The following is a 22,358-nucleotide window of genomic DNA, read 5'->3' on the forward strand; positions in this document are numbered from 1 at the left end:
TGGGACCGAGCGGTTTACCAATAGAATTGTACAAACTAACTGCATCTACAATAGCCCCACACTTAGTTAAGATGTACGCGGAAAGTGTTCAGCGTGGTACCCTGCCTGAGAGTCAGAGGCTCGCCAATATTGTGATGATACACAAAAGTGCAAAAACCCCACAAAACTGTGGCTAATACCGGCCCATCTCTTTGCTAAATGCAGATCTGAAGATTCTTGCCAAAATCCTCGCAACACGTTTGACTCCCCTACTGCACAAGTTGATCCACCCTGATCAATCTGGCTTAATGCCAGGTAGAAATACTGCTCTCAACCTGCAGCACCTCCATGGATTGCTAGGCAGGGCCCGGACCATTGACGAGGAAGCAGTAATAGTATCACTAGATGCTCAAAAGGCATTTGATATGATTTAATGGCCTTTCTTAATCGTAGTCTTGGAGAGGCTTGTATTTGGCGAGAAATATGTGTCATGGATATGGCTTCTTTGGCGTGGCTAAGGCGCCGATGTAGGTGGAAGCGGGACTCCGGAGCTCCTCCGTGCCCGCCTCACACCACCATATATCCTGTGCCCCGGCTCGCGCTCCGATCCCCCAAGGGTGCTCAAGAGGGCATCAGGAACGCACAGGGAGACTTTGGAGGTCTGGGGGCCTCTGTAACTGCCCCCGCCGTACTTTGAGCGGCGAGCGCGGCACTCGGAGAAGAGAGCGCCTAAAATGGCGGCCGCCGTCCTGCCCTGACGCGCCTGGTGACGGAGCTCGGGAGGCGGAGGGGAGCCCCCTGGCGCTGTGGTGACAGGCGATTGCCGGCGATAACTCCGGAGAACAGGTGGAGGTGAGGAGCACTGGCTGGCACCCTCGCGAACGGAGCTGCGAGACGGGAGACGGGCACCCTGCCTGACCCTAAGATGGCGCCGGCTGGGACACTGTGACCAGCTTGGCGACTGATTGCGGAGCCACTGGGACCGCGTGGTGCTCCGGGTCTGCGCAGAGCACCTGATCCGCCTTACTGGTGGAACTGCCGGAGAGCCTGCACCACAGGTGGGTGAGCGACGCACGAGCGACGACAGCGAGGAGAGCAGGGGGTGAGGGGCTGGCTGCCCGCCCCCACGAGGCACTGACTCTGCAGACGGGAGGGAGCGTCTACCTACCCGGAGGCACCCGAGACCAGCGCGCCGCATTGGGGCTGGGGCTCATAGGCGCACACCCGGCCTGAGCCTTCTGGACGCGGGAACCTCGCCAGGTGCCCTGACCCGGGACTCTTGTGCCCCCCGACCCTGGTGGAACGAGCCCTGGCACTTGGGCAACTTCACGGACTGGTCCCCACGGGGCGCGGGCCCAGAGATCGGAGTGGGCGACGGGCTTGAGGCGGACCAGGGGCAGAGAGCGGGAACATCGGCGTCCGCCGCAGGGGCACGCGACACTAGTTGCCCGCCAGGATGACACGTGGCAGCAGGAAGAAGGGCTTCGAGGCCCTGAGGCTGGACGACCCGGGGCACCCTGTGGACGACGTCCCGCCGGGGGCCGGGAGTCCGTCCCACCCGCGGGACCCCTCCCTGGGGGACATAATGCAGGCGATTGTGGCATCGCGGGAGGCCCTTGAGAAATGCATGGACACCATTGGGTCGGACCTGACTCTGCTGAAGGACGACCACAGGAAGCTGAAGGAGCGGGTAGCGACTTCCGAGGGTACCCTGAAAAGTTTGCCAGGGGACGTGGCGGAGCTAAAGACATCGCTGGCGGAAATGGCGCAGAAGGTACGGGTGCTGGAGCTCCGAGCTGAGGACAGTGAAGGGCGCTCTCGGCGCAATAATCTCCGCCTTGTGGGGGTCCCCGAAAAAGCGGAGGGGCGGGACGCGGTCGCCTACCTGGAGGGCTGGCTGCGATCTGAGGTGGCCCCGGAGGGACTTTCGACGTTCTTTGCCATTGAACGTGCACACAGGGTCCCTGCGCGTCCCCCCAAACCGGGAGCGCCTCCGCGACCGATTGTACTGCGTCTCCTGCACTTCAGAGACAGAGACCATATCCTGCGGAGAGTGAGAGACATCCCGGACCTGAGAATCGACAACAGTCGGATCATGGTCTTTCCGGACTTCACCAGAGATGTGCAAAAGCAACGGGCCTCCTTCCTGGCGGTCAAGAGGAAACTGAGATCGTTACAACTGCCCTACGCTATGATGTTCCCGGCGCGGCTGCGGGTGATCGCAGGAGAGCGCACCCACTTTTTCCTGACACCACAGGAGGCTTGGAGCTGGCTGGATACAAGAGGGGAGTCGGACACGGACCACGCGCCGCAGACCCCTCCTAGGAGACACGCCACGGAGACGCCGCCGACGAGACGATCTGGCTCCCCATCGGACTGGCAACAGGAGCGAGCCAAGGCGGTGCAGGCAGTGGCGACCATCAGCCAGGCAGACGCCAGCCCCTCCAGTAGCGCATCGGAGCAGTCGAAGGCCAGCACTCCCAGCCCTGGCTCCAGCAGTGGGCACGAGTTATCAGAGACAGACCTGCCGGTTGTGACTCCCCAGACTGCGGATGGTATCCTGGGCTGAGATGGTTCGTGGGACACTGATCACATAAGTAAGGTACTGGGATACGCGGGCGGAGGGGGGCCGCTTCAGGACGCTATGCAGTGGTGTGCGGCTGCCCCCTGGGACTTCTTACTGAGACCTTGGGGACGGGGAGAGTCGGGGGACCTCTCCTGTATGTTGCTGGGGGAGGTGGGGCGGGGGCGGGGGACTTCGGGCCTGTCTGGAGCCGGCATCGCCGCCACTCCAGCCCTATTTTGTAGTGATAAGCTTTTTTGATACTTGAGTTTGGATGGGGTTTCCATGTTGGTTGTCTGTCCGGGGGAGTGGGAGTTGGGGTAGGTTGTTCATACAAGTTGGGGGGGGGACGAGGGTGGGGCCTAGGCGTGCTGGAGGGGTTGCTGAGAGGGTGATTAGGGTATGGTGGACTCTACCATGGGATCCGACTTAGGCTATAAATGTTTCACATGGAACGTAAGAGGGATGCACTCGATGCATAGGCGTCATAAGATCCACTCCTATCTGATCAGGCGGGGCATTCACATCGCCTTCCTTCAAGAAACACATCTGCTAGATAAGGAGGGGAGGGCTCTGCAGCGGCGCTGGAGGGGGCAGGTCTTTCACACTGGCTACTCTGCCTATGCTAGGGGGGTGGCCATTTGGATACGGGCGGGGGTACCCTTCCTGTGCACACAACAGGTAATTGACCCGGAGGGGAGATACATAATGGTGCGAGGCAAGCTGGACGGGAGGGACCTTAACCTGGGTTGTTTGTACGCCCCGAATGTGGACCAACCTGCTTTCCTCTCACTTCTGTCCAAAAAACTAGCTCAGTTCTTAGTGGAGCCCTTGCTCCTGGGCTTTTACAGTGTGGCCGACGTTACCCTGGACAGATCCCACCACCCCCTACAGCTTGCACCAGCTGGTAGACTTGCACTTGCACGCTCCGCCTGGTAACGCCGGTGGGGACTGGTTGACTCTTGGAGGGCTTACCACCCATCGGACAGGGACTACTCATTCTTCTCCGGTCTCCACGAGTTACACGTCCGCATTGACGCCTTCCTGAGCTCCCAGGACGTGCACGCGGAAGTGAGCCACAGTGAGTATCTCACGCGCTCGATCTCTGACCACAACCCGCTTCTCGTGCGGCTGCGCTGGTCGCAAATCCGCCCGAGGATTCCGGCTTGGAAACTACGCCCTGAGGCACTAGACGATCAGCTCTTCCGGACCACAATTGCATCAGGCATTGATGAGTATTTCCAGGTGAATGCGGGCACGGCGGGTTCAGCTGCGACGGAATGGGACGCGTTCAAATCGGTGTTGCGAGGCCAGTGCATTGCGACGTCATCGGGAGTGCGGAAAACGCTACTGGACGAAATTGGGAAGGAGGACGAGACCCTGCGGAGACTGGAGAGGGCGAGGCCTGAGCGGCCGGACACTCACGGGGACCTGCTGGGGGCGCGAGAGGCGGTGGCAGCATCGGTGGAGCGCCTCCGGTGCTTTGACTACAAAGCCTACCTCACGCGAGCGCACTCGGAACGCGACAAATCGGGGGCCCTCCTGGCCTGGCTGGCCAACCCAGCCCGTCGGAGCTCGGTCATCCTTGAGCTCCGAGACCACGCGGGGGCGGCGAGATTCGATCAGCAGGGGATCAACGCGTTGTTCTACGACTACTACACGGAGCTCTACCACAGCAGTGTCCTCCCTTCGTTGGTGGAGTTCCAGACCTTTATGGAGGGTCTCGACCTGCCGGAACTGGGTATGGCAAGGAATAAGACGCCGGGCACTGATGGATTCCCTATGGAATTCTATCTCACCTACGTGGATCTCCTTGCGCCCCGGCTGACGTGGCTGTACAATGAGTCGAGGCGATTGGGCTGTCTACCCGAGACCACGAGGGAGGCGTTGATTGTCCCCCTTCTGAAGCCGGGCAAGCAACCATGGGACAGATCGGCGTACCGCCCACTGTCCATGCTTAACCTGGACTACAAGATTCTAAGCAAGATCTTGGCGACGCGATTGCTCCCTCACATGCCCATGCTGGTACATGCGAACCAGTCGGGTTTCATCCTGGCCCGCAATACGGCGCTTAATGTGCGTCGACTCTTGCATATACTAGAGGCCGACACCTATGACGGGGACGAGGCGGTGGTGTTTGCTGTCGATATGGAGAAGGCATTTGACAGCCTGGAATGGCCTTATCTCTTCCATGTTTTACGAGCGTTGGGCCTTGGTGAAGGCTTCGTAGATTGGACGAGACTGCTCTACCAGAACGCGACGGCGAGAGTCAGGACAGGGAGGGTTATCTCTGAGATGTGCAGGGTGGGCAGGGGCACCCGTCAGGGATGCCCTCTTTCCCCCTTGCTATTTGCCTTGGCTGTCGAACCCCTTGCAGCACGGGCCCGGTTGGGCCGGGCGTATCAGGGACTGGACGTTTATGGCCAAGTACACCACATCGCATTATACGCAGATGATCTGCTGATGTTCCTGGCGGACTCGGCGGACTCCCTGCGTGGTGCTAAGACTCTCCTGCAATCGCTGAGCAGTATCTCGGGCCTCCGTGTGAACTGGGCGAAGTCCCACCTATTCCCGCCCCGCCCGCGGAGAGCGTGCCCGCAAGAAACGGAGGGCGTGACTTGGGTAGAGAGAGGCCTACGATACCTTGGCACCATGATCTTCCATGACAGGGCCGATATCCTTGAGGGGAATATCGGGTCGGCGATCAGGCATACTAAAGGGAACTTCGACTTTTGGGGCACGCTCCCGTTATCACTCATGGGAGGGTGGCACTACTCAAAATGGTGACCCTACCGCGTTTGCTTTACTTCTTCGGGACCCTCCCGATCTGGATCCCGGCGAGCTACTTTCGGCGGCTGCGATCACGCCACACTTCTCCGCCCTAGAGCGGATGGCGGACTGGCAGTGCCGGACTACGAGCTCTACTACTTGGCGGCGCAGCTGCAGTGGCTGACGCAATGGGTAGCACGGGCCAGGAGAAGGATGGACGGATCGGGAGAACCGGCGGGTCCGGTCCAGGTGTTGTCCCGGATCGTCCTGGGACTACCGATGGGGGATTTCCACCTCACTCAGGAGTTTGCGACGGCCCGCAAATGCTGGAACAGATATCGCCGGAGATGCGGTATTGCGGTTCCGTACGCACCTGAGATCCCTCTTGGACTCTGCGGGGCACTTCCGCACGGGGGCTCGTGGCACGGGCTAGACGGATGGGATCAGCAGGGGCTGTCATCCATGGGTGACCTGTACGAAAACGGGGCGATGTTGCCCTTCGATCTCCTCCAGGACCGCTTTGAGTTGGCGGGCGGGGACTTCCTCCTTCATGCGGCTCTAACAGCGGCGATCCGCAAACACTGGGGAATGGGCATGTCGGAGCCACCATTGTCCCTGGGCTGCCAGTACATCGTGATGATGACGGGGACGGTCAAGGCTGTCACGTGCCTGTCTCGTCGCATGGTCTCGGAATCCGTCGCTCCACTGATGGCCTTGAAGGCGAAATGGGAGGCTGATTTGGCGACTGAGATCCCCGAGGAGGCATGGAAGGGCATCCTGGAGGGGGCCCGGAATGGCACGCGCAACGCGAGGTTCCAGCTGGTGCACTTTTATGTCCTGCATAGGGCCTACCTGACCCCTGATAAATTGCATAAGTACTTCCCGGCCCACCCGGCGTCCTGTCCGCGTTTCCCGGCAGATCCCGCCGACTTCCAACACATGTTCTGGTCCTGTCCCGAGCTGGGGCCCTTTTGGGAGGAAGTAGTGGAGGTTCTAAGGGAGGTGACGGAGAGGGACCTGCAACTCACCATGGCGCATTGCATATTACACTGGTTCCCACACACATCAAAAAACAAAGTCACTAGCAACTTTCTGGACTTGGGGCTCATCCTGGCGAAGCGGGCCATCACGTCCCAATGGAAGGCGTCCCGGGGCCCTGTGGTAGGGCGCTGGAGGGCTGAGCTGCATAAATGGGCTAGATGTGAGGGTGAGCTTCGTCTGCGGGCCGCGCTCAGGGCAGGCAACGACACAGCACTGGAGAGAGCCAGGGCGTGGGAGGGGATGGTCCTGGGACTCACGCTCGTGGACATGGAGGAGGAGGACTCCCCGGTACATAGTCCGGCTCCGGCGGAGCGCCCACCAGACGGGGAAACGGCTTAGGCCTGATCTGCTGCTTCCCTACCTTTGAGTTCCATTGTGAAGACTTACGAATGGTCGCTGATAATTCCTGGTGCTAAGTTCCGGATCTGGCCTTGTTGATGGGATTGAGAATTTGATTAGGTGATACTCTGGCACGCCTGGGGGGGAGGGGGGCCTGGGCGGGGGCGGGAGGGCGGATAGGGGTGGTCATGGACGAGGGTGGAGGGGTAGTTGGGGATGAGGGTGTTGCGGGGGAAGGGGGGGGTTTGTTCAAGTTGGGTGAAAAGTGACTCCTGGTTTAACTGGACTTGGGACAGGGAGAAGGGAATGTTAGAACCAAAAGCAGCCCTGTCATTCTTCCCCCGCTTGGTGGTTATGGACATTAGCAGAATGCTCCAGCGCAATTTCTATTCCCACTGTGATATTGCCGCTCAACCTCCGGGATGTGAGCTGAATGGCTGTGTGATACTGGGGTGAGGGGCGACACATCAACTGAGAACCAAGGAGAGAGGGTTGAATATATTGTATGCTTCTCTGATCTTGCTGCAATAAAAAAATATTTCCAAATGGAAAAGGCTTCTTTACACGAGGGCCCTAGCACAGGTTACAGTAAATGGAAGAAGATCTACGATCTTTAAGCTCCAAAGGGGGACGCGGCTGGGATGTCCACTCTGCCATTAAATATTGGCACTGGTGCTAGAACTATTGGCGACATGGATCCGGGGGGATCCGCTTCTTAGAGGACCTAAATTGACTGATGAGTGCGAAGATTGAATCTCCTTATATGCAGGTGACATATTACTTTACCTGGCCAACCCATATTCCACCAAGCATAGAATTCTGTATATATTTTCCCTCTTCCAAAAAGTTATACTATCAATTGGAACAAGTCGCTCATAAGCGGCCAGGCTATCAAACTCCCTAGACTCTGGGCAGCACAAAAAGTAACAGATAGGTTTCGATATCTAGGGATTTATGTTACAAAAGACCCAACAGTCTTTTATGAGTGTAATTTGGCCCCCCTCTTTGCATTGTCTACAAGAAGATGTACAGCACTGGAGGACACTACCTCGCATGTTGCTTGGGAAAGCCGCCCTATATAAAATGATGGCACTCCCCAGATTTGTGTGTGCTTTACAGAATGCTCCTTATTTGGTGCCACAGAGTATTTCAAGGCGATCGATGCTGAGATTCGCATGCTCCTTTGGGACGATAGTGCCCCTCGCATAGCTCTGACTAAACTACCTTAAAGTGGTAAGAATGGGGGTATAGTCACCCCGGCAACCCAGTATTATTATCTCAGTAACAAAACACTGGGTGCACTGGTCACGAACATACCCAACATATAGAATGGACAGATACAATATGCCAGCCGAAAGCTACCTACAATCGCTATACGGTGGGTGAGGCAACGCGCCGCAACACACGCCAACATCAACAATGATCGGGCTATGGCACACTGGAACAACCGCACTGGGGTGGAAAAATAGGATAACATTACTCCACTATTGAGTCGGCGCAATTGGGACTGCTGGCTAAACACCCCGAGGTTGATAAATGGGATCTCATTGGACTCTCCAGGGGCGGGGACCTATGGGCAAAAGGGGAGACAACTCGCTTTGGCAATCTCCAGAGGGAATATGAACTCGGAGTAGGGGAAACCTTTCGATACTTGCAGGTGTGTAGCGCACTTCAAAAAGCAATTCCTAGGGGTACCGAGCTCCCGGCTGCCTCTCCCCTGGAGGATAGACTCTTAGATAATTATTTACCCAAAAAAGTAATATCACTCATATATAGGAAGATATTAAATAATATGCCAGATCACCTTGGGAAAATACGAGCTAGGTGGGTGGAGGATGTCAGAGTCATGAGCGATGAAGAGTGGCAAGAAGCACTGGCGTCCACCCCCCCGGGAGGTAGAAATACGTTCCCAATTCCGTTTAATACAACCAGAGGTCTTGCATAGAACATACTATACGAGTACAACACTAGCCAAAATGGGTATCTCTGATTCCTCGCTCTGTCCGAGAAATTGTGGTCAAATGGTAACTTTTTTACATCAGTGGTGGGATTGCCCGATTATTCAAAAATACTGGGACACAATAACGGGAAGAATGTTAACACTGTGTGGTAAACAAGTAACGGTTTCTCCCCAATGGTGTCTCCTTAATATCCGGGACAGCAATGACCTTACATCCAAAGAAAGAAACTGGATCGCACTGGGGTGTATGGTGGCAAAACGTAATATTGCAAAGAAGTGGAGAGGTGTGGGTGGGCCTGAACTCTGAGAGTGGGAAGATGACATGGATAGGTGCATGCAGGCAGAAAGAGTGATTTATGAGGGAAGAGGCTGTCCCCAAAAGTGGACCAAGATCTGGGGGACTTGGAATAAAAGCAGAGGTATGGTATGCTTGTCATTTGACGATTCGGCATTGGGAACAATAAGCGGTGGACATTACAACAGATGCTATCGATAATTCTGTATTTATTTTATTTGACGCATACCCTGCAATGTGAAGATGATGTAATCATTGACATGTACTGCAACAATGTGTCATCATCATCATTTTATTGTGTGATTAATGAAAATCATAACAATATTTACAGACAATAAAAACAGTGGAACGACAAATTGACAATGCAAAAAAAAAAAAAAAGGAACAGACATAAGGAATTTTCCTGTCCAGATCAAAAAAAAATTAAAAAAATTAAAATAAAAAATAGAGTCTGATCATTGTGTCTCTAAAATGATTTCAGTTATCGAATTACTTGGTAAAAAAAAAAAGCGTCCTAGATCCATTAGTTTCAGTTTTGTCCCTATACTTCTCTTTTTTTAAATTTTTTTTATCTGGACCGGAAAATTCCTTATGTCTGTTCCTTTTCTAGTAACTGCTTTGTTGCCTTGGCCATATATTTGATTCCCCGACATGAAAGGATGGGTGAGGCGCCACTTAGCCACCTTATGACCGTTGCCTGCAGGTGCGGATTTTCAGCATATTGAAGATTGCCCGAAGATATCTTCTTCTTAAGACCAGCAGCGCAGGACATACACATAATATGTGAGACACTGTTTCGTTCTTGTATCCGCATAGTCTGCAATTAGCACTTTCTGATTGTTGTTTCCAGGAAGGCATTAGATCTTTTGAAAAGTGCATGCCCAGACGATACGCTATTAGCGGTTTTTTTAGCTGTTGGTCGTAATGTTGGGCTAGGAAGACTTGCGGTTTTTGGGTGGCATAAGAGTTAACTACTGTCCATGCGTGTCTTCGTTTACTTAGAGTTCTTTTGTCTTCGAGCAAAGAAATCTTTTTTGCCGAACCGTTTACTATTTTACAGAACTGCTTGTGATTTTTCCACACTTCGTGGAGGCCCACTATTGTCAAACTCTGATTGAGATATTCTCCCCATTGATTGGTGTTCGGCCTGCCTGCCAAAAAGTTTATTTCCTCCCAGCATAAGTTGACCAGTGAATTTCTAGGTGCAGTATGGATCTTATGGCAGAATTTTGCGAATGTGGACTTTGACCTAATATCTTAGTTTTGTAAGCCGAATTCTAATCTAACTTGGGCTGGCGATGCTGCGTTTGGCAGCCCAAACACCACTTTATATATTTTGTTTTGTAGGTTGTTTAAGATTGCTGATTCGCTTCCGAGCCATCCGATTAATCCATAAGACAAGGTTGGAATAATTTGGGCGGCCATGACTTTGAGTAGATGCGTGTAGTTTGGACCTCCCACTGTCTTTTGTAATTGCCTGTATTCATATATTAGTGATTGCGCCGTCCCTCTTAGTACCTGTATGTGTCTTTTTTTTGTGTTGCCCCGCTCAATGGTCATCCCCAGATATTTGTAAGAGTCCTGCTCTTCGAGGAGAGAATTGTTGATTGACCAGGTATATTTCATTTTCTTACACTCCGAGATTCGGAGCACTTTGGTTTTATTTTTATTCAACTCAAGGTTTTCCTCTGCTAAATACGAAACTAACGTATTCACCAAGCGTTGCAGTCCGACGGGTGTTTTGCTTAGTAAGACTATATCGTCAGCGTACTGCATTATGGGCACTGGAACGTTATCAAGTTTTGGTGTATGACTTTCAGTTACGTCTATTTTTCGTCCGATGTCAGCAAGATATAGATTAAAAAGACTGGGGGCGAGGATGCAGCCTTGTTTTAATCCATCCTGTGTCTCGATTTTGTGGGTAAGGCTGCTACCGTTCCCTTGTTTGACCTTCGCCCATGTCTCACTGTATAGGCTGCTGATTGCGTTTATTAGGTATTCCGGCATCCCCCACTCTCTTAGTTTGCTCCACAGCCTGGGCCTGCTTACATGGTCGAAAGCTGATTTAATGTCGACGAAACAAGCGTATAGATGATGTTTTCTTTTTTTGGCATTGTCAGTTAGCAAGCTCAGGGTGGTCAAGTTGGTAGTAGTCCCCAATCCCAGTCTGAAACCGGTTTGAAACCTGGAGATTATTTTTGTTGATGTTTCCCAATCCTGCAGCTCTTTCAACAGGCACGAGGCATACAACTTTGCTTCAACGTCTATTAAGGAAATTAATCGATAATTTCCTGGTTCTTTCCGGTCCCCTTTCTTATAAATTGGGTGGATGATATTTCCACTCCATGTTTCCGGAAGAGTTCCTTTTTTTAAGATGTGATTGAAGAGTGTAGTTAAAAGAATAGCCCAGAAGTCCATGTTTGTTTTGTAGACTGCAGTTGGGATGCCATTCGGCCCCGGGGCCCCTTCTGATTTTAATTTTTGAATTAACCTTTTTATTTGGGCCTGTGTGATCGATAATTCTTCGTATTTGAAGTTTGGTTCAGCGGTGACACTATCGTACGTTTTTGAACAGTAGGCCTTGCTCTCCGTTGGTCTCTCTTGTTGGTTTTTTTTCAATTCTTTGGGGTTCCTTTGTTTGGTAAAGGTTCTTCACGTATGTCTCCCATTCCGTATTGCTGATCCCGGGATCCTGTTGCAGTGCCTGACCCAGATTTAGTTCATTAAATATTACCCAGAACTCTCTAGAGGATGCTTTTTTGCTGGAAATCAGGAGCTTTGTCCATACCCGTTCTTGATATTGGCCTTTTGCTTCTCATAGTTTTTTTCGGTTTGCCTTTCTCATATTTCTGAGGTCTGCAATATTTGTACGTTGACCCTTTACACCTAGTCGTTGGGCCCTGGCTAATTTTATTTTTTCTTGTTTTAGATCCGTGTTAAAGCAGGGCGCTGGTTTTCTTATTGGGTCTCTGATTGCTCTCGGCTGTGCTGAGTGGTTTTCCTTTATTACCCTTGACAGGTTTTCCCAGTTGTTTATTGGGTTTCCGTTGTCTAGGCACCCTTGATTCAACATAAAGTTGGTGGCCGTAGTCATGATTTTATGTGTTTCCCCGCCCCTCCATTTTATTTTTCGCAGGTTACATTTTTCTGTTTCTTGATTTAGTGAACTCATTCTCTTTGCTTTTGGTGTGGCGATGTCCAACCTAAGGATTTGTGGGTAGTGATCGCTTTCCAAGCGCTGGACTAGTAAGTATCCCACGATTGAGTTTGTCAGGGTCGTTGATACAATTGTAAAATCGACTTGACATTGCCACTCACGTAGGTGGGGCACGGTTGAGACAGGCCTTCTTTTTTTAACTATTTAATATTGTTAGGCCCATTTTTATTATCTTCCCCTGTTCCATTGTAGTGGACTCAGCTGCTACCCTTTTTACTCTGTTTGTTCCACTCCTATTAGTGCTAAGTAAATTAAGATTAAAGTCTCCTGAGATTATCATGAAGCTTTGTTTATTGTTTTTTTGTAAGGTTTTGATAAGAGTTAACAATGTTTCCAATTTTTCCTTTTTTGCATTGCGGTCTGGGTGTATATAAATGTTTAAGATTAGCAATTGTTGCAGGGGCTGTATTGTGATTTTTATTGCTTGAACCCAGTTTAGTCCAACATCCAATGTTTCCTGGATCCAGTTATATTTCTGGGAAACAAGGATTGTTAGACCACCCCGGGGATGACCGTATTTTGCGTGCTTTTCAGCGAGTATGTGATGGTCCGTGAAGCCTAGAACACCTAGTTGTGTCAGATTCCAGGTTTCTTGTAAGAGTATTATGTCCAAATTATCAAAAAAAAATTGGGTTTCGTGATCCTGCTCCATGGAGCTAAAACCATGCACGTTCCTAGAGCATAAGTTGATTGGGTCTGCAGTTGTTTTTTCCTTCTGCCTGCTGATTAATCGTTTTCTGGTTATGGTTGTATTTTCAGTTCTAGGAGCCCTTTTTGCTAGGTACTGTTGGGATCCATGACCAGTCTTGGTTACTGCAGTGGAGCCGGTATGTGATTGTCTGATTTTTTAAGATGGTTTTTGTTTCTGTTCCTTTCTCAGGAGAGGTTGCTCGGGCTGTGTGTAAACATGATTTCGTTTGTGGCCTTTGGGACTCCTTGTCCTTGTGGAAGTCTGGACTGTTGTGGAGGGGGTGAGGGTATTTCGGTTGCTTATGTTGTAATATTTTGATTCCCCAGTTCTCAAATGTATCTTTATGTGCATAGATTTGTGCTGCAAGCTATTTTGATTTCCAAGTAGTGACTGAATTTTCTATTCCTGGCCTTGCTCTATTTTGCTGGAACTCTACTGCTTCCATTTCTAGGGTAACTATGTCTTTAAGTTCCGGAATTTCCTTAAGCAGTTTTAAGATATTTCCTCTATTGAGGATATCGTGCCTTACTTTTGTTTCAAATTCTGGAATAAAAGTTACAACTGGTTCAATTTCGTCTGGTGTTAGTGTTAAGTTGTCCAGCTGCGGTATTGCGTTACTTTTTGTTCTTACAGGCCCTATTTTAGAATTGTTTTCTTTTTCGTAGGCTAATGGTGTCTCCCTACTGGTTTTTGTTTGCTTCATAAATCTGGTTGCTCGTGTTCGGGGTGGTCTCTTTTTGTTATGACACTCCTGCCTGTTGCGTTTGTCGTAATCTTTAAAGCTCTCTGATTGTGTTCATGTTGAGAGGTTTTTTGTTCCCTTACGGCCTTGCTTGAATTTTTGGTCTGGTACTTTTTATCGAATTTGCGTATTTCCTCTTCTACTTTTCTTTGTGTTTGTGGACAAATTGGGCTGTGTGCTGCCAGCGTCAATATAAATGTCCATGTCTTTGTCACGTTCGTTTGGGCCGTCGTCTGCATTAGTTCTTCTTCGAGGAGTTTCCTTTATGTTACGTCTAGTTTTAAGTGTGTCTTCGGTTGGTGGTTTGAGTCCCGTTGGCCCATTAAGCTTACCCTTTCCGGGTTTTGTTGGTCCTGACTACTGTCTGGAGTTTTGAGCCTGTCCTTTTTTACGTCAGGGTCTTGGCTTATTTTCTTTGTAAACATTGGAAAAATAATTTCTGGGGCACCAATAAGTTTTTTGTTTTGTTTTGGCCGTGCCTTCCTTGCTCTTTTTCGTTGATGTTTTGTTAATTTGTCCTGTTGCTCGGTCGGAGGGGTAGGCGAACCTTCATGGATTTGTTCTTCTGGGCTTTCCAGCGCCCTTGGGTCTTGATCTTTAGTTGTTTCCTTCTCGGCCCCTTTAGGGGGTCGGTCCTGGAGTTGACTTCCGAATTGACCATTTGGGGGTTCCTTCCTTTTGGATGGCTTCAGTGTGTTCCCGGTTTCTGGTTTGTTCACCGCTGGATTTAACTACACCCAGGATGTCAGTTAGAATCTCTGGGAGGGTGGCCAGTTTTCAATTATGCTGCCACAGTTGCAGCGGCTACATTTCGCATAATTTTTTGTTTGGGATCTGTTTCCTGAATTTGTGCAGTCTCTTCTTTTATTTGTGTTTTTAACCTTGTTTTCCTTCTTGAGTAGTGAGGTTAATATTGTGTCGACTTTAGAGCTTATTTTGGAAATATGCTCTGCGATGATGTTTATTAGGTCTATTTGTACTTCCATTTTGTCCGATTGGAAGTTTAATGCTTTTATTGCTTGATCCAATGTACTAATTAGGGATTTCCCCCAGTTTGGATTGTGTTGAGGACCGACTCCATTTCCTAAGATCCCGTTGGACTGTTCTATCATGCTTGTCGATGAAATTAGAATGGGATCCGACTGGGGTTGGTTTATTGCCTCGTTACTGACACTACTAGTGTCATTAATCAAGATTCTTTGGCTACTGTCGTGATCCTTTGAATTTCGCGGTGTTGAGGCCTTCTGCTCGTGGGCGCACCCCTTTTTGGAGGGAGGTTCAGTTGTCGATTGTTCAAAATCTAATGCTCTTTTTGTTTTTTTCTTAGTTGTTGTTTTCTGCCTTGCAGTATTTGCGATTGAAACGATTGAAACGGGCTTTTCAGTCTCTGTCGCCCCGTCAAGTTTCTGACTTGATGAACCACCCAAGTCCGCCTCTTCTGCTGATTTCTTGTTATTAGTATTCTCTTTTTGACTTGTGTGTTGTAAACTTGTTTTGGCGAAGAGATTTTCGAGCGAGTCTAGGCCTTGTGATGATGATAGATAAGTTTTTGGGTTATTCCTGACATTTGTTTCTTGAATACATAAGTGAGTTGCGGGTATGCTGTCCTCTTCTTGAATGGAGTCCATTTTCTCAAGGAGACTAAATGTATTGTGTACTTGAGCCTGAACTGTTTCTGTCTGTTTTTTCGTGGTGTTGGATTTCACTGTGTTATCAAAATTGCCTTGTGGTTTTTCCAGTGTACTTTGGTTATTTTGCTTTGTTTCCTTAATTGGGGCCCTTGTTACAGGTAACGATTTGGATGTAACTGGGAGTATTGGGCTCGGGAGATTTTGCGATTCTGCTGTTGCGGAGAAAATCGCTGAAACCGGGTCTTTCAATAAGAAAAATTTGTTAATTTTTTGTTGCCCGTGTTTACTTGTCGCTGGTCTGGGATTCTCTGGTATTGCCACTAACTTTCCAGAGTCTTGCCTCACCCTTATTCCCCCGAACTCTCCATCTGATAGTGAAGTTGATGGCTCTTTAGGGATTATTTTTAGGTTGTTTTTTTTTGCTTTTTGCTGAGAGTGGTTTGCCTTTTAGTGCCGTATCTCATTCTGGGTTTTTTATTTTTGTTTATTGTTTTTTTTGTTTTTGTCTTTTTGTCTGTTTGTCTAAATGTCTGAAGAAGCTAGCTTTGTATATGCCTCCAGCTGCCCTGGTGACAAGCTTGTTGACTATGGGTGCTGTAGGTGCTATATAAAAAGCGTTTTGGTTGTGCCCACAGAAGAGAAGTGTGTGAATAAGGTTGGTGCTCACGGCTCGTGGGCACGAGGGGCGGCCCGCTGGCTTTGACCGCGTCTGTGGGTGTTGAGTGTTGAGTGTGGCTGTCCCAGTCACGACCGCAGTCCTGGCTGTCACAATCCTGACCTAACCAACTGTTGCAGGGCTTGGTTCTTGTTGCTGGGGGCCCACCCCCTCCTTGTAGGCTGTGATGGCAATGATGGCAGTGATGGCTAGTGCAGCGGCGGTGTTGTTATCACAGCGCTCTCACAACTCTCACAGCGCTCACACCTGCCCGCCTGTACGTCCGTTCGTGGCTCCTCGCAGGCTAATACCTGCACTCGAGTCCTCGCGGTATACTCCCAGCACAGGCTCTAGTGCTTAGGGGGACTCTTCTCCTCCTCCTTGTCGGTGTTGGCGGTGTCTACTAGGTGAGCTCTTAGGTGCTCTTAGATACTGCGTCCGGCCTGCGTCTGGGCTGTAGCTGTAGCGGGGATATGTACTTTGTCTGTGCTATAACGAGGATTATTACACTCCGACGCTGCCCTTGCGTTGACGTTACCCGGGCCCTTCCCGGCCCTACCCGGCCCTACCTGGCCCTGGGTACTTGGAGGGCGTTACCCCCTTCCTTGACGGTGGTTATAGTGGTGGTGAGAGCGGTGTTGATGTTACAGCGCATGCACAGCGCTCACACCGCCCCTCCACCCCTCACTTGTTCGCCTGCCCGTGCGTGCTCCTCCGCAAAGCTGCTTCTCCTCTAGCGCCAGTGAAGGAGGCGGCAATGGCGGCAGTGGCGTGGCTATGACAGCGCTCACACCGTCCGCCCGCCAGCTCGCCTTACTCACCTTCGCGCCAAGCAACTCCTTACCACCAAGTTCTCGGGCATGAGCTCGGGCTCGCGGGCTTACGGAACGGCTTTTAGGAAGGCTCCGGAATGGCTCCTTGTAACGGCAACCCGCAGCAGAAAACCGCAGAAAACCGCACCTCGCTGCTCCTCGCCCGGCAGCAACTCTCTGGAACAGGAACAGTGGCTCAGCTCTCTGCAACAATGTGTCGTTAATAATAGTTGCTTAATTTCATGCTTTCAATAAAAATAATTATAAAAAGAATATACTATTGAAGAGATGGGAAGGGTCACTGAGAAACCTTACGCTACACATCGAAGTCATGTATTCTGTGTCACTGTAATTTGAGTGAAATGCCAATAAAAAGACTTAAAAAACACTACTCACTTGGGAGATGGAAAGTTTCTGAAGGTTAGTTAGTAAGTGGTAGACAGGCTTCACTCCACTTCGCTAGCACAGCTACACCATCTCAAATGGACATGTTGACATGTGCAAGTATCACCCCTGGTTTGGATGCATCTAGAATTAGAGTGCTACCCTGAATGGGTTATCTACTTCAAGAGCTGTTCCCAGCAATAGCTATCCATCTGTTAGGCAGACATAAAGTAGATTTTCCAGATGGCACCATGTTTCCAGTCCTGGGATTTAATTGAACAAATTAGTGCATTGTGTGAATCATATTGTGGCTACCAATAGTATAATGGTGGCTCTGGTAAAATAGTTCTCGTTAGTGGACTTTCATCAAATAACCATGGCTATCACTGGCATTTTGATAGTTAAAACACCTGCCTTATGAGCATCTCTCGTATTTGATGTTCAAAGTGTGTGAAAGGCAGACTATGTCCATGTGAGACAGTAACATGTGTGAGTGATTCAGTAATAATGAGAAGCTGATGTTTGGGGACCACACAAGCATTTGGCAAAATGAAAATCTACTACTTCTTGACCTACTGGATTTGCAATGAAAAAGTTTGGGGGGAATTAAGCTTATTTATTCAAAGTGAACATTTTGTATTATATGGTAAAATATTTGCATTTTCATACACTGCAAAGCGGACGTTTTGGACACAATTATAACATTTCTGAAATATCTTTTAACCTGGTGTTTGAGTAGTAATTTATCCTGAGTTCAGGGACTTTATTGCTGATCGTGGTTGCTATGGTTTTTACTTTTTGACTTCAGGGAGGCATTGAATCATCTAAATTAATAAAGGGGTTTATGATATTGTCACTACTGCTGTCTGAGGTATGAACATGTAAGAACTGTGTAACCTATTTGCTGTGTGATCATATACGCTGTGAATGAATTCCGATTTGTAGAGCGCACATAGCTGCCCCGAGGCGTCCAAGCGCTAAGCATACCGTCTGAGGTTTGGGTTAGAGGAGGCAGGTTCAGCTCCATCATTAAGTAGTGAATAGGAGCGTTTTCAGGTGTTTACGAAAGGAGAGAATATTGGAATTAGATCTGAGATGCTGGGGCAGAGCGTTCCACCTCTTAGCTACATTGTAGGAGAAGGAGCGGCCTCCTGACCTTGATTTCTTTATTGGCGGCACAATGGCTAGATTTGCAGAGGTGGAGCGCAACTGTCTTGTGGGGAGGTAGGGTGTAATGAGAGGGATATTGATTGCCGGTCCTGTAGACCAGAAGGTCTGGTGGGCAATACAGAGTGCTTTGAAGTTTACTCTTTCCTTTATAGGGAGCCACTGCAGTGTCCTCAGTCCGGGTTTTGCTGATGATCTGCGGGGGAGTTGTAAGAGTGTTCTAGCTGCGCAATTCTGTATTAATTGCAGTTTGCGCAGGGTGAAGTCAGGGGCTCCGAGATAAGGCATTTCCGTAGTCCAGTCGCGACTGAATTAGGCCCAGAACCACGGTCTTTCTTGCTTCAAAGGGGAGAAGAGGCAGGATCTTCCTGATAACTCTCAGGATGCCGAAGCAAGTGGCGGAAAGTTTTGTTGCCTGTTGATCGAACGACAGGGATCTGTCAAGCCAGACACCCAAACTCTTGATGGCGTCTTTGGGAATAGGGGCAGGGCCCAAGCTGGGAGGCCAGAGAGTGTCTATGGTAGATGGTACGGTATGACCCAGGAGCATGAGCTCAGTCTTGTCTCCGTTAAGTTTGAGACAAGACTTGGTCATCCAGCTCTTGACCATCTCCATGCAGCCAGTGAGATCTACATTGGCTGAGGGTCCGCCTGCCTGTGCTAAGGAGACCACCAGCTGGGTATCGTCCGCATAGGTAACGATCTTAATACCAAATGGGCGGACGATCTCAGCCAGTGGCCTCATGTAGACGTTAAATAACGTCGGGCTTAACGATGATCCCTGCGGGACTCCACACTTCAGAGGCTGTCTATAATTAATTTGTAGAGTTCTTGTATGAGCCTGTGAAATGAAGCAAGCTCTGTGCCCATAGCCTAGGATTGTGAAATGTGTATAACTTCCTTTTGCCACCATGTTCTTCCGAGCGATAATCTACAATAACATATGAATGTGAATCTGCTTGGAAGAGACACAATAGTTAAGAAAAATGCTTTACACATTTTGAGAATAACAGGACATATGAAATTGCATTAATGCATGTTCGAACTGTCCATAATGCCTGTTAATACCAATATGTATGGAATTTTTGCACAAAGCTCCACTGGTACAGACAATATTTTTCAAGTGTTCTTGAGGAGGGTGGACTCCAAATCCACTGGTAAGTATAGGGCTTGACTGGCACACCTCAACTGGAGTGGGATATTTCATTACTGTCCATTTAGAGCATTTGTATTTTTTCCATTGTATATGAATATTGTGCTGTGAAAAGCACCGTCCAGCCCTTTATTTTAACAAAACATCTGCTTAGCGTTGGAGTGGACCCCACCCTTACTCTGTCTAATTGTACATGGTTATTTATACCCACCACGTTGAAAGTACTCTATCCACCACTGAATGAGAGGCATTATACCTCTGGAGTGCAGCACTATGGTGAATATTTCCACTGGACACATATCACTTCTTGTGGGAGGTTTTAGGCACAATTTGCCTTCTTGAGGTATTTATTTCTCAATAAACCTCTATCCTTGAGGTCCATTACTTCTCCTGTTCCATTATTTAAGATGGGCATTGTTTCTGTTGTGGCTAAGTGTTTCAGAATGTAACACTTGTTAAATTAGATAGACCGATTCAACATGTTTCTAATAAAAATTCACGTGGTTTGGAGCTGTAGGAAACCAATAACTATAGCAGGGCTTAGGTGGAAATTGTGAAGTATTAAATTAATTATTGAGGTCCCTAATCAAATAACTCTATTTTTAAACGTTGGGGATGTGCACGGTAGAGTGGCCAGATAGAGTAGATAAGTCAGTAATGCAGATCTACCTATAAATAGTTTTTGGGATTTCCCAAACTAGCGAGGAAGGTTTTGTGACAAATTTCTAATAGGCAAACCCTAGCAATCAGGATTCTGGATAGTATTCCACCTCCTATCGACGCCGGAATGTCATGCAACCAGAATATTGTGGCCAAAATATAGTGGACTAAAGTATTAAGAAGGGAAGTGCATATATGTAAGTATAGATTTACTAGGTACATAGCTGTGGAGTTAAGAATAGTAAATCTGTATTTACTTAAGTGCACTTACGTTCTAGATATTTTGGTCTGCGATGTTGTGGCTACAATATTCTGGTTGCATGTTCTTTCATTAATCACTATTTTGGCAGACATTCATCTGTCTGAGAACAACATAATTACTGTATATATTTACTAGGAGTATAGTATGGTTTATATCTGTTCTGGTGCAGCTCAGGGGCGGCCACCCTGAGCTGCACCCTTCCCACCCCCGACGCCTTGATACACTCACGGGTGAGTAGCGCGCTTTATAATCCCCTGATTGATTGATCTGTTTTACTAGAGCTGGAAGGCAAATAATGCAGTCCATTATGATACACTTTGGATATTTATTAGTGTGTTTAAATCAAACCATTGTAAGTCTAGGAAAAATATTAAGAGCTTACTCTTACCCAATCAAAACTGAGTTCTAGGTCCACTGGTTGTTTCTGGTAATTTATTTACACTGATCTCATTTCAGCAGAATTTTTTTTTTATAAAGTACAGTACCACCAATTTTAACCATATATTTGTGAAATGAGATCCAAAATGGTCTGCTGGATCTCTTGATCTCTCACAGTTTGTGAGTGGGTCTGTATCAATCTGTGCACTTGCCCCTTAAGCAGTGTGTGGATTTTTCACAAACCCCTGTAAGTTTTGTGAGTGGAGATCAATGTCCCAATAACCCATTCTGGAAACGTCCAGGGCGCCATTGGCTTGGAATGCAAATTCTGCCCTTGAAACACTGCAGCCCCCCAGCTCTGGGCTGGATTGAGGTGAATGGCATTGGCTCATAAAGAGAAGCACATCACCAGCTGTGATTTAATATGAGCAGCAAATAGAAAGAGATATTCCCTGACCAGTGACAGACTGCGAGGAGTGCATTCGAGAAGAATGCACGGTCGGCCCTAGCAGTACCGCTTCAAAGGGGCGAGTAAGCACAGGTAATCTCTCTGACTGCCTCCATTGGCGCTGTGGTGATCCTCGCAGGGAGACCAAACACTGCTCATTCAGGGTGGGGTCTTGAACTTATCTTGGACCTTATCTACCCTTCACAGCCCAATGCAGAATGAGCCACAGTCAGCAAAGGACAGAGAAGAGAGGTTAGGCATCCCTACTCAGTTAGAAGAGACCACAGAAAGGATCAGGCTTGGCCCACAAAGCCTCAATGAAAGCAGGAAAGAGACTTAAAAATGGATGTCCTTGAGAACAGAGTCGTTAGTAATATCTGATGCAATGTCCACATACATAGTTAAATAAGAGAAAGAGAAGCAAGCCCAGAAGACCGCTGTAATGACCTTACATAAACTGTGAAGCGCAAGATATCAGCAGAAGGATAAGGCACATTATTCTAGGAAATGGACTACAAGACAAAGCAACTAAACACCATAGTAGCTACCAAAGAGTGGAACATAAAAATGTGAAATTTCACTTTATCAATCGTTCATTGAGTCGATCTGCATCAAACTCCGAGGAGTTGACAAAATCTGTTTTCAATGCTTGGCTCAACCTTCTCCAGCAAGTCCAAACCAAGTAATGTAAATGTAAATGTACAGGAATTTATATAGCGCAAATCACCGAGCGGTTTCTAAGCGCTTGCTTAGGGAACCCGTCCTGGTATTCCCCTGTGAGATAACCCCGGCAGGGTATCCGCAAGGTGAAAGCCAGGCATCCCGCCGCGAGGGGCCGTTGTGGAGATTAAGCAAGCTATTGCCCAGAGTCGCAGAGTGTGAACCCGTGAATCGAGTAGGCACCGGAGCGAGAATTGTCGAGTCCATGGACATTTTAGGACTCAAGACCCCGCCGAGCCGGGAATTGAACCCTGGTCCCGGGCTGACCTCTGCTTCCAGGTCTGCCTCCTCTAACCAGTGAGCCACACTTCTCCACAAGTAAGCTAGGTTTCTTTCAAAGCAAGATTTCATCAATGCCAGTGTCAAAAGTGGTGATATATTTCCCTCTGCCCCTCAACACCCAAGTCAGTCTTCCGTCTTGGTTTCTTATGATCACCTTTATTCACGGCTGAAAGGCCTCCTGAGGTATTGCGTGCAAAGACACATTCATCA

Source organism: Lissotriton helveticus, chromosome 1_1 (assembly GCF_964261635.1).
Source record: "Lissotriton helveticus chromosome 1_1, aLisHel1.1, whole genome shotgun sequence".
In the NCBI taxonomy this organism is placed as follows: Eukaryota; Metazoa; Chordata; class Amphibia; order Caudata; family Salamandridae; genus Lissotriton; species Lissotriton helveticus.